This window comes from Argiope bruennichi, chromosome 7 (genome assembly GCF_947563725.1).
Source record: "Argiope bruennichi chromosome 7, qqArgBrue1.1, whole genome shotgun sequence".
Lineage (NCBI taxonomy): Eukaryota > Metazoa > Arthropoda > Arachnida > Araneae > Araneidae > Argiope > Argiope bruennichi.
The window spans coordinates 135,286,691-135,299,282 of record NC_079157.1 but is presented as its reverse complement, the minus strand read 5'-3'; the positions used below and the strand labels follow the sequence as shown (position 1 = coordinate 135,299,282).

General features: G+C 29.2%; 1 long non-coding RNA gene across 1 annotated transcript in view; it reads left to right on the top strand.

Moving 5' to 3' along the window:
- The window catches only part of LOC129976178 (uncharacterized), a 90,222-nt gene extending 87,249 nt beyond the window's left edge, over positions 1-2,973 (top strand). The window contains exon 3 of the long non-coding RNA XR_008785096.1: positions 2,447-2,973. This is a non-coding gene — a long non-coding RNA (uncharacterized LOC129976178). The remainder of the gene's footprint in view (positions 1-2,446) is intronic.
- Positions 2,974-12,592: the final 9,619 nt, after the last annotated feature.

Here is a 12,592-nt window from a genome sequence, read left to right as displayed (position 1 = left end):
ATATTTACTGCTAGCCAGTTATAGAATACGTCAGGAAGAATTATTATATTGCGTGCGGAAACTTTTTTTCCATGTTACTTCATCAGTTATCTTAAAACTTGCACACAGAAAAACTTGCTGCGTTTTGTAAAAATATAAATTTATTATGAAACTCCCTCTTAATATTTACCATATATAAGTAATTTACAAAGATAAAAAACAAGGTTTAGAAATAATGCTAATTTATTTTTATTTTTGTCTTCCGTACGGAAACTTTTACCTGCTATAGATATTTTTCACTTTTGATTGCTTGAATATTCAAGAGTAGTAAAATGATGTAGAATTAATTTTTCGTGGATATTCTATCAAAACAATTGTGTTTATTTTTCGCAAAGGTAAACATTAGATATATATTTATGCATGTAGTTACTTTTCCAAATGCAAAGGGTTAATTTGTCAAATTTCATTTAAGAATTATAATAAATTCGCACTTTTATTGTTACAGTGTGGTAAGGAATGTGATGCTGTATTCAAGTGTTATTACAGGTCAAATGTTTCCACAATATTCAATAAAATTGGATTAAAAGTTGGAACGAACTGGGGAATGCATTTCTTGCATAGGTTTTATTACCTTCTGAGCTATGACTAGTGCTTAAATTAAGTATTATGGCATAAATATTTAGAAGAAAAGTTTTTATTCTATTGAAGATACACATTTCATATCTATATCATTAATACATATCTATATCTTTAATATTCAATCTAACGTTAAGTAAAATAGAAAATATCACTCTTATTTTGAAGTGTTTTGAATAAATTTAGTTTGTAAAATGTGTAACAAAATTTTGAATTCTATTTTAATGGGCATTTTTTTTATCTATAATATCTGAATGTTGGAGATATTTCTTCGAATCTCAATCGCAGTTTAATAAAATAAATGCCGATGAATAAATTCATAAAATCTGCTTGGAAATCTTTTATTTTCTCTCCTTTATAGTTTTATCTCACAAATATTGATGAAAATACAATATAAAATTTTAAAAGTAATCAATTTTTCAAGATTTTTAAAAATAGATTGTGTTAAAAATTAAGCTGTATATTTTAAAAGATCGCATTGTATTCTCTATAAAAAATACAGTTCATGTTTGGAATGAAAGAATATTATTTATTAATTTCTATTTAAAGGTTCCTTCTTCTAGTTCGAATAGTGGTAGCTCGATAGTGTTCGAAGTTCAATTCATCTTTTGTATATTTTTTTTTTTATTAATTGTAGCAACTATAATGCACGCGAACAGGAAAGAAATGCATCTTATTTCTACAGTTGAGGAAATAAACATATTTAAATATATATAAAAGTATAATTAAATATGCTAAATGTTTCTTAAATTATTAAAATTGGAGAAAGAATTAAATAAAAATTCTAGCTAATTTTTTGAAAGCCTTGCGCTAAGGTTTTTGTACTATAATTGGCTTCTGTCGTTTTGGGGAAAATCATTTTAACTTCCGTAAATATTTATTTCATTTTTTAAAATTTTAAATATATTTTTTATTGTGTACTTATCACCGAAGAATAATTATGTGCTGTATGTGGTAACTCGAAACCGAAAGGACTCGGTGATTGTTTCTATTTAAAATAATTTTATTCACTATGAGCAAACAACTTGATCTGATAGAATTTTCACAAATCTACTTTATTCTATGAACTCGCTAGCTGTCGGTTTACCGTAATAATGCGATTAAAAATTGTGTATCCATTGCATTGCTATATGATGAATTATATTTAGGCTTATTGATTTGAAAGCATTTATCGTAGTTGTGAAAGGAATTAAACTTCACAGGAAAATAACTTTGCCATAGGATATCAATTATAATTAAAACAGAAGTTGTGTAAGTAATTAACATTGAATTTTTCTGGTAGTCCAAATGTAAGTACGACTCTCTAAATTTTTGAAGTCTGGTTCAAACTGATTATAAACTTTCTCCATTTAAATAAGTATCAGTCGGTGAACACGCTTATTTTCCCACAAAGGCAGATAAATCCGTTGTGCGGTTTCTGTCTCTATATTTATTAATGATATGAAAGTTTAGTTTGTTTATGGCTTGCTTCTTGTCGACAGCACCTGCTACTGAAATATCATTGTAGAATTCTCGTTCATGAGACGTATTCCTGTTTTATGAGGTAAATATTTAAGAAAGTAATTAACAAAAATCTAAACCATACTCGCATAGCACATAGATAGATCGCGAGCTGGTATTTGGCCAATCCTTATCGTGTTGTGACTTTCACTTCTTGTTAAGTGTTAATTTCAGACGTTGAAATTATTAACTTTGGTTAACACAGATGATTCGCATGTCAAAATAATCTAATGCGGTCTTTTAGTCCATTATTTGTCGTTTTAATATATTTTTGATACCTTTTATATGCATTGTTATTAATATTTTTCTTCCTTTATCCATACAATTGGAGTTACCATTCAGCGAGAGTGAAGAACATTCAGCTGGGCTGAAGAAACTTTTGCTGGTCATACCGGACAGGAGTGCAGGTCTGAAACTCCTCTCAATGAAGGACCTTTTACAAGTGACTGAATTGATAGTGTATTAATCAAGGACACCTGTTGACATTTGAAAGGACAATCTGCTGAATTTGTTACTGATCCATGAACAATGGACATTTTTTTTTTCTCAGAAGACTTAAACACACTTTCTTCTCCACTTTCTTGGACTTTTTCCTTTGCTTGTTCTTCGGAATGAGACTATGTTGAAATATCTTTTGTGTTGGATTTCTTCATTCTTTAAATCATTAGGACTTATCACAGATATAGACATTGGACTTTCACAATATGCAAGAATATCTTTTTGTAAAAACATGCAAGAGCTTCCACATTATTTTGTAATTTAAATTTAACTATTATCTATTTTTAGTAAGTGACGAAAGAAAAAAAAAATATAACTTCATCTTTCTCCTACAAAAGAAAAGGGGATATAGACAGCCGCCAAAAGGCACCCATAAACCCGCATCGCTCGCATCCAGACGTCGTTTTATGAGCTGGCATGCGACTGCTGTGTGGTCAGTAGGTCTGTGTTGTGTTCTTTTATTTGCGCTAAAGCTCCTTCAATTATGGAAATCTGGTATTATTCTAAATTTGTAGTTGTAGTTTCTACTTCCTGTTTCAAGCGAATTATCTTCTTCCCATTTAAAGAAATTAGTTTGTTGACTTTTAAGACAAATTTGCCATCTTATATAGGGAGTATATATATAATATATATAGGTTTTATCTTAAGTTTAGAAAAATTTAAATAATTATCAAAATCAAGCCTTATATTCTTATTTTAAATTGTCATTTAAATGAGATTGGAGTAGAGGGATTTTATTTAAACATAATAATTGAATTTAAACAGTATAAATTCTAATTATTATCCCTGAAGAACAGAAGTGAAATGCGATTAATATTTTCACTTCGCTATTTGAGCATTGTTGTATTTAATATTTATACCAGGTACTTTCGGATAGTTTTTTTATTTCACAAAATTCCTAGTTTGAACGAAAATGGAAATATGATATGTACAGTTTTTGATTCGCTATCAACAAACTTATTTCATATCATCGATATCATAACTGTATTCTAAAAACTATCGTCAGTAAAGGTAGCTTAGACAGGCATTTGCGCTGATGTTGGTAATTTACATATGTTAAGTGAAAAAATGTTATAGAAACCATCTCTAAAAAACTAACCCCAAACTCTTAATAATGGTGCATTTGTTTTTTATATTCGCCTTCTTGCCAAACGCTTGAAATCAAAATTGCAGTTAAAATTAAAACGTAGAAAAATTAAATATATTTAAAAGGTTGCATTTTTGAATTAGCACTTTTACATGCTTCTGAAAGTACAAACCGGTTGACGTTTAATCTCTCTCGTGGAAATTCAAAATTTTATCTGCGCCAAAGCGACTAGAGTTATGCATCTTTGATATTAATGCTTAATTGGGCGTGTCGTTTTAAATAAGACTCTCCTCTTGCAAATCAAATCATTGAAATCTCTCTTTTTCAAAAAAACGTAATTTGTTTTCTGTAAATTTTTTTAATTGAGCTCTCCAAAGTCGCAATGAAGTAGTATGAAAGGCCCAAATGCTTAGTCTTATTAAAATCATACAAATAATGTGAGCTCCCCGCGCTGATAAAATCAGGCCTTTTTTTGTTAGTTTAAATGGTCGTTTAAAATGGATTTAAGTAATAGATTTATATTTAAATATCGTAAAGCGAGTTTAATTGTTCTTTATCCCTTTTAAAGCATGTTCTCTGGTGTACGACGAATTCTTTATTCACATCCCTGTATTGTTTTAATATTTGATGACCGAAACTTTACGCGTATGTCGTCAAGTTTGCTCCCATAAAATGAGAAATATGACTCCTTGATCTCGAATAGGATCGTTTCCAGATTTTAATTTTGTTATTTTGCGAAAATTCCCGGTAAAGTTTTAAAAGCAATAATGCACAAAGATCTCTACATTTCGGGCAACATTACTTTAAATGACAGTCGAAAAAATAATGTTTTTGAATGTTGACGAATTTTCGAGTCGTTATCAACCTTGTAGCCTGCTCAGTAAATATCAGAAAATCCGGAACTGTATGCTAAAAGCAGTCGCCTTTTAAATTATTAGAATAACTGGAACTGGGTAGGAATAAGATGCGTGACAAGCATCAAACAAGTGGGAAAAAATGAAATTTCAACTTTTAATTAGTTACTATTCAATTATATAATATCCCGTGAATTAGAGGCAGTTTCTTTAATTCAGCGATTTAAATTTTAACTAGTTTTTTAAATTGAAAAAATAATTACGATATCATCGAAAATATTGGTAAAACTAATCGCTTCCTTCGCTCGTGGCAAGGGAGACATAAATAAAAGAAGATTCGCTAAAAACAGTGATCAATAATAAAAATAATATTCATTAAGATGTTTAAAGTTATATATTATAATATTATAGCAACTTATCTTTCGATTCTTGACTTAAGAAATGAAATGGTAACTTTTTCTCTCAGTTAGGCGTCATCTATACCAACAAGAAAGGAGCGGAGCGTTTGGCACATAAACTTGTAAGATTTAACTGGTTTGATCATCAACTGTAGGTTGTAGTAAGGTTAAGTTTAATAATTTATTAAAAAGGACGGAAACAATGTAATAAAATAATCTGAAAATATTTGAATTTTCAAATATATTCCATATATCCTAAATGACCGACGGTATAGTAACGGAATGTGGTCTCTTGTAGTAAAAATCATTAGAAGGAGAATTTTTTTAGAAAAAGTTCGGGTTTGATAAATTTCAAATATTCTCATTAGCAAAATAACGGCTATGGGAATAAGAAAACGATTAACATTTAGATATGATAAAGGGTCAAGATTGGATTTCAGTATTCAATTTATTGCAATTCAAGTAAATGCGTTTCGAATGCTCAAAACATAAAATTCTGGGAAAACTCGTAGCTAAACTTTTTTATTCGAGTCATTTTTGGAGGTTTGCACTTTTTCTCTTTGCTGGTACATCGTTTACTTATTCGAAGCTTGGTTGTGCTTTTCTTTTTAATTAATCTGTTTAAGGTCATTTTATAAATAGTTCAAAATATACCATCTATAAAATCACTTGGCAGTAATCGCAGATCTTTTAGAATAATATGGCAATTGATTGTAAGTAAATTTTTAAAAAATTACTGCACTACTTGAGCACGAACTTGATTTAAGGGTCGTGTGTATATGTAATATAAAACTTTTTTTTAAATTCTCGAATTCTAAACTTCAATTAAAGGCAGGAAGAATAGTCGAAATTGTGATTTCTTACTGCCCTAAGGTTAAAAGTTAAATGAAATTATACTTTATTATAAATTCTGTTATACGCGCTCCCGCTGGAATGTTAAGAATCGGCAGAAATTCGAAATTGTGTGCATTACTTTTCCTTATCGCGCGAAATTAATATACGTTCCAAGTAAAACTGGAAGGTGGGGAAAAAAAGGAATAATTTAGAACTTTAATTTAAATTGTAACACATTCTTGAATTTCTGTTGGAGCCGATTCGTCTTTCAGTTGACATCCAGTTTGCTAACCAGGCTTCCGTATTTATGTGGATTTTTCTGCGATAAGCTGGTAATTCAATTAATTAAAAACTTGGAGAATTGAATAATTTCTCTTTATGGACAGTTTGAATGACCATTAAAACTGCATTTAGATAATTTAATTTAAAGTTAGATGTAATGGAGGTTCGAAGTTAATATTCAATACGAGGTTTGAGTCATCCGTTCATAGCGTAGAATTCGCTCTTTGGAGTTCTGCATTTTCTCTTTTATTACCATCTAAATGCTAAATAACCTGAAGTGATAAAATGGAAAATGTCTTCCATTACTTCCAGCTGAATTTTCCTCGATCATTTATTCGTTAATTGATTCAGAGTCGATAAAAACAAAGGCTAGGTATATATCATGTAAAAAGGTAATTTCTGATGTTGCATTAATTTTTATGTTCTGTCTTGATCGGTAGGGGGGGGGGGGAGGGATCGATTTAATTTTCAGTACCGTATTCACTTCGAATTTTGGAATATTTATATGTGTGTAACTATTTTGCAACTTCAAAAGCTAAAATGTTAAGATAAAATTATCATTTGGTCAGGTTCCTACATATCAATTTACGTTCATTTAATTATAAGAATATATATACGTATATTTGAAATTTTAACTTTGATTTGTTTTACCACGAGAGTTGTATTATGGACATCGAAAATGTGATAGAAATTCGTCTATCTACATCGCGACATAAGAGCAAAATTTTTCTGTTCATTGATTTTACTATGAGATTTTGGTAGGGATTTCTTGGACACGAGCAGACTTGGAAAGGAGTGTTTTGAAAAGAATTTTAATATTTTTATCCCTTCGTTGTTATGGAATCGGCAGTTTTACTTCGAATGTGTTATAATTCAATAAACAAAACAAAAAGTAAGAATTAAATCAGGATGCAAGAGAATGTTTCGGAAGAAAAATAAGATGGGCTGAATGAAAATAAAATTAGGAAATCATGTTTCAACTAGATATCATTACATACATACATACATATATATATATATATATATATATATATATATATATATATATATATATATATATATATATATTAGCATAAAAATTTAAGTCTCTTGTAAAGCTTAGAATAGAAATTTCCATGGATTAAAATAAAAATAATCCCGAAATCGGTATGAGCGCCATTATTTATAATTTTATGCATTTATGAAAAGAATTTTGTGTTCTTATGAATAACAATATATTAATATAGTGATTTCTAAATTATTATCTCCAATGTTAAAAGAAATTTGATCTGAAAAACAAAATTTTATATATTTATTCCAATTAAAAAGCAAAATTGCATTGCATTTCATTACATGGTAAGCTTTATAAGAACACAAATTTTGTGTTTTGCTTCCATAAATTGTAATCAATAATTCATTCTCTTTGTTCTCCATTGTAGAAAAATACTAAAACTTGAGAGGATTTGTTGGTGAGTAGAAAACACTTCCTCAGTGTAGCTTCATACATTCATAAAAGCAAGCAGGCTTGCAAATGAATAAGTAATCAAAACTTTCTTTCTTAAAAAAAAAAAAAAAAAGAGATGAAGGTGATGGGATCTTCTTTTAATAACATTATTCCGATCGAAAGACTACGAAACGTATTGTTTGATAGATACCCCCCCCCCCCCACACACACACACATAGAATCTAATTTTTTTTTAAATCAAAAAAATAAATGGGAACGTTGATTTGCATCTTTTAAGTATTGTTCTGTTTCATCAATCTCGTAGTTAAATTTGTATCTCTCTTCCTTGGCGTTGATTTAATTTTAGTTTGTTCACAAAAGTGTTTGGAAATAACATCGCATCTTAATTGCCTTCATAAACTTTCAAATTGCCAAAAAGGCATTTATATCCAGATAAGAACTATGTGATTGTTTTGAAATTGCTTATTTAAAGGGGTCTTTTAATATTAAGCTTTAAAGTTTTGAAAATCTGGGAATGCAGTGATATTTGCAATTGCCATTATCATCTATTCAAAATCTTTTATCATTGAATAATAAATTGCTCAAGTTGCAAAAAATATGCCTTATAAATTTTTAATGCATATTTATTTGAAAATGCAAATAACAAAATCAAAACATAGGACCTTAGCTTTATTATAATTACTGAAAGGAATAAACGTAAAACTAAACACAGATATTTGCTATTTAGGAGCAGACGATTGTTTCGTAGTGAAAAGGATTTTAACCGGACACGTGTTCTGTCTAAAATTGTTTGCTTACTGCCGTCGAGCTCGCACCTGTTGTGCACTTCTTGTATTTGCTTTTATGTTGATCGTTCTGTATGAAATTTATCACATTCAGGGTTGGTGTTCAAGAGTAGAGGGTTGAGGATCATGTCTAGCAGGGTGGAGATCGGAAAGAAGGCTCGAGATATAGAGCCTTGGGAACTAAGGCAAATGCTGCAGGTAAATGAATCAATTAATTACTATACTTTCTGGACTGAGGAATATTTCATGAGTGTTTTCCAATTGATTAAAAATTTTCAAATTTATTCTTTAAAAATATATCTTTTCTGTTTGAGGTGGAATGACTCGAATTAAAAGTTTTATCTGAAAATTTCCGTTTCGGAAATACGGAAGCTATCGGTGGAGAGTAATTTTAGGCAATAGTCATTTTTCAAATTCTTTACAAATCTTGTTAGTAGTTTTGGTGCTTTCAACAAACTGGATGGCATGCAAGTAGCATAAGTTCAATTTTGTTTACATAATATTCCCTTATAATGATCAATAAATATGTAAAATAATATCCTGCACTATAAATTCCTTTTAAATATCATTAAATATTTCAACAATGCGCTAGTTTCTCAAGGCCTTTTTATATTAATAAAAAATACACTGAATTATTCCTGATGTTTTTCTGAAATCTTTGTTTCTATGCTCTTTTTATGGTTCGAAACTTTCAATGTACCGAGATGTTTCATATTCTTTTGAAAAAACTAATTCCGGCCAGCGGTCTTATTTGCAGAATATGCATACATTAGTGATTCTAAAACTTTTTAAAATTCTTTTGCAACTTCTTTTTACTTGCATTTGCTCCATGAATGCGAATGGCATCGAGTCAAACTGGATAGTATTTACGTGGTTGGCTTCTCATTGGTATAAAAGAGATAAATCCAGATTTGTTGTTTGCGTTTATTTTTTTAATTTTCATCTACTGAATGTCAATAAATGGGTGCCATTACTGTTCGCTTCCACTGTCTCCTGTTCCATTATAATGCATTGAAGGAATGCTGTCTCTTCTAGTTCGGATCTTAGTTTAGTTATATTAACGTCCCGTTGTAAAGCAACACTAGGGTTACTTTGGGTCGGACCTCGTCATTTTGAACCGCGGTCAGATGACGAGGAGATAGATAGAGAGAGATATTCTGTCAATTTCATTTATTGAATGAAAAATTGATTTTTTTTTTCATTTGAATATTCTTAATATATACATTGCTTTATTAGGATCCGAGTAGTGATATTTTGGATGATGTCGACGCCAAGCTCCAGAAAGGCCATAATAGAATAATCGTGGAACTTGAATTAAAACATAAAAAACCTCAAAACGATTTTATAAATAAGCCATCGTTACCCAAGTAAGCATTTTTATTATTTTTAGTTTTTTTTTATGGCTCTTAAAACAGAAAATTATTTTTATATTTATTCAACACAATTTTGTCTCCAAGAAAATCAAAACTTTTTATACATCTGAATTTTGAAAAAATTTTCAAAACACATGTAAGAAATAAGTTAATTCTTAAAAAAGCGGAGATGTATTTTAAAATGTAATTAGAAATTGGAGCATTTTTTGCTACATTATTTCGTTATAATGTAATATTATGTATGTTTTAGTGACTTATAATATCAATGGAGCGTTTAGATACTTTCTTTTTGATTTAATATCTTGTAATATGCCGGATTTTTATAGTTCATTAATAGTGAAGAAAAATGCCTCTAAAATGCAAAGAACGAAATAGACAATGTTAATCTAGAAATCTCCCATTAATAAATAAATTTTACATTTATCATATTTTGTTTGCATTTTTATTTCTATTTATATCGCTTTTCCTTGTGAATTTTTATGTCCTTCGTGCTTTTCCTCTCAATATCTTTTTAGTATACAAAGTGTCTCAAAAACGTTTTAGTATTATAGTTCCGTGTCTTCAGCGAACTCCACTCTATCAAGGGTCAGGCGAAAGCAATAACAGTCCTTATCATTGCAAGCCAAACTTCACGCTGTAATTTTCTGACTCGATAGATTTAATGTGGGTATATTTATAATGATGCACCTAATTGATGCAATTTAGTGAATTTTAAGGAATATTTACTATTATTTTTAGTTTAAGGATGCAAGAAATGTAGAGATATTTTCTGGCAAAACTTTAAAGAAATTATTGATAACGACAACTAACAACTATGAATGTCTATAATTGTATTCTATTTCTATCTTTTCATGAAATATTTTATCTCTGATTAATTTCAGCTTAAGGTAAATCTTTAAAATCTGATGAAACTTAAATTTTAAAACTTTAATAGACATTTAATATATAATTAAATGCCTTGCTGTCAGATTCATAATGTAAATAGTATTAAAAGTCAATTTTTCTTAACATTTTCTGCATTAAATTTTTTAGTAAAAACAATACATGATTTCAATTAGCATATTTTTGGCAAAATAAATGAGTTACAGGATGACAACAAAATTATTTAAAAATTCAATACATATTAATTCTACAGCATCAAATCTTTCAATCACAGATAAGGTTTTTTCCTATGTCTCAAAACAGTAATTATATCTCTTATTAATATACTATATGTGAAATACACTATTGTTCTCTTTTGCCTTATTTGACGAGGATTATAATACTGTAAAGGGAATCGGTATCATTTCAAAACCAACTAAGTACCTCAAACATTCAAATCCGTCATACAAACAGAATACTGCAATATTTTTAAAGCTGTTGCATGTTTGGTAAAATCCAATGAATATAATGTAGCTTGATTTTAAAATATATTTTAATATTTACCACATATTTACATTTTCTTTTAGAGGCATTTACAGGTCATAACATGCAGTTAAAGTCGTAAAAATGCGGATATAAAGTATACAAAAGGTTAAAAGAATAAATATAAGTTGTATTACACAAATGTGATTTAAAAACATAAAAAGTTCTAAAATTCCAACGATAAGTGATTCTCTGAGAGGCGAAATTAATTAATTAAAAGTAAGAAACCAAGCAGTGAACTAGTACCGCTATATGAAGGTCTTAATTAGGAAACAAAACGATAAATTAGTAGCGCCATCTGTAGGCAATGTCTCTTCATAGAAATGCCGAGCAAAAAGCATTAAATCGAAAATTAATTCTTCAAGAAATTTCATTAGTGAGACATAAAGCACGATATGGTTTCATGAAAGAAATTAGCCATTTCTATAGAACTGGAATGAGTCGTGAACTCTATTTTAAACAGCTAATATCAAAAATTGATTAAATAAGTTTAAAAATCTGGTTCTGTTGATGACTTTCCAACAAGTGGCAGGTTAAAAGAAGTAATACATTTCTGTATCTCGTTTATTATTTTTTAGCGCATTTCTGCAAAATGAATTCGTATTGCACCAAGGGAAACATGTCAGGCATCTAGGACAGAAACGTTTCAAGGAAACCTGAATTGTATGCCTATACAGAACAAACTTTTCAGACTTTTCAAACATTGTTCCTGAGACAAGAATTTGAAATTGAGATTCTCGGTGGAATAAGTGACGACAATAATCACTTAAATTGGATTTGTTCTTATAAATCATCCTTTCATGGCGTCGGAAGGGGTAAAAATGCAAGTCGAGTGTGAGAATTAGAGAATCCATAGGTAGTTCCATAGATAAAAGTATATAGCGCTAAGAAATTTATTGCGTAACGAAAGATATGTGGCAGAGTTTCACTTTTACACTAGCAATAAAAATTATGTTGCAATTAACTGACAATCAGCCTATAAAATTATTAATAATTTACAAAAAATAGTTGTTTGTTTAAATATATTTTTTTGCTGAATGAATTTTCATAACCAGGGAACGACGCCATATTCAGCCTGTAGTTTTCCATCCACATTTATTCATCTAAAATATTTTTCAGATATTCTGAAGCTCTGAGGGAATTACGAAGAAAAGAATTTGTTTTAAGAAATTCAACTTTAACGTAAGTCATAAGATTATTACTTTAATTTAAATATATTTTTCTCCATTCAGATAACCATGAAAATGATGTTTTATTTTAGATGCCATGCCATTAAATATTTTTGCTAAAGTATCATTAATTCTGATAACTTTTAAGTTTAATAAATACTATTGTTTCAAAATATTTAAAATTACGAGGAAAACCAAAGAATAGTTCCTTGACTACAACCACTTAATATATATAATTTCAAATGAAAGCTCACGATTCCTAGATTTGTTTATAAGTCACCAGCCATCTTGTCTTAGTTGAATATTGAACTCGATGTGATTAACCATGGTTCAAATCTTTTTGATGGTG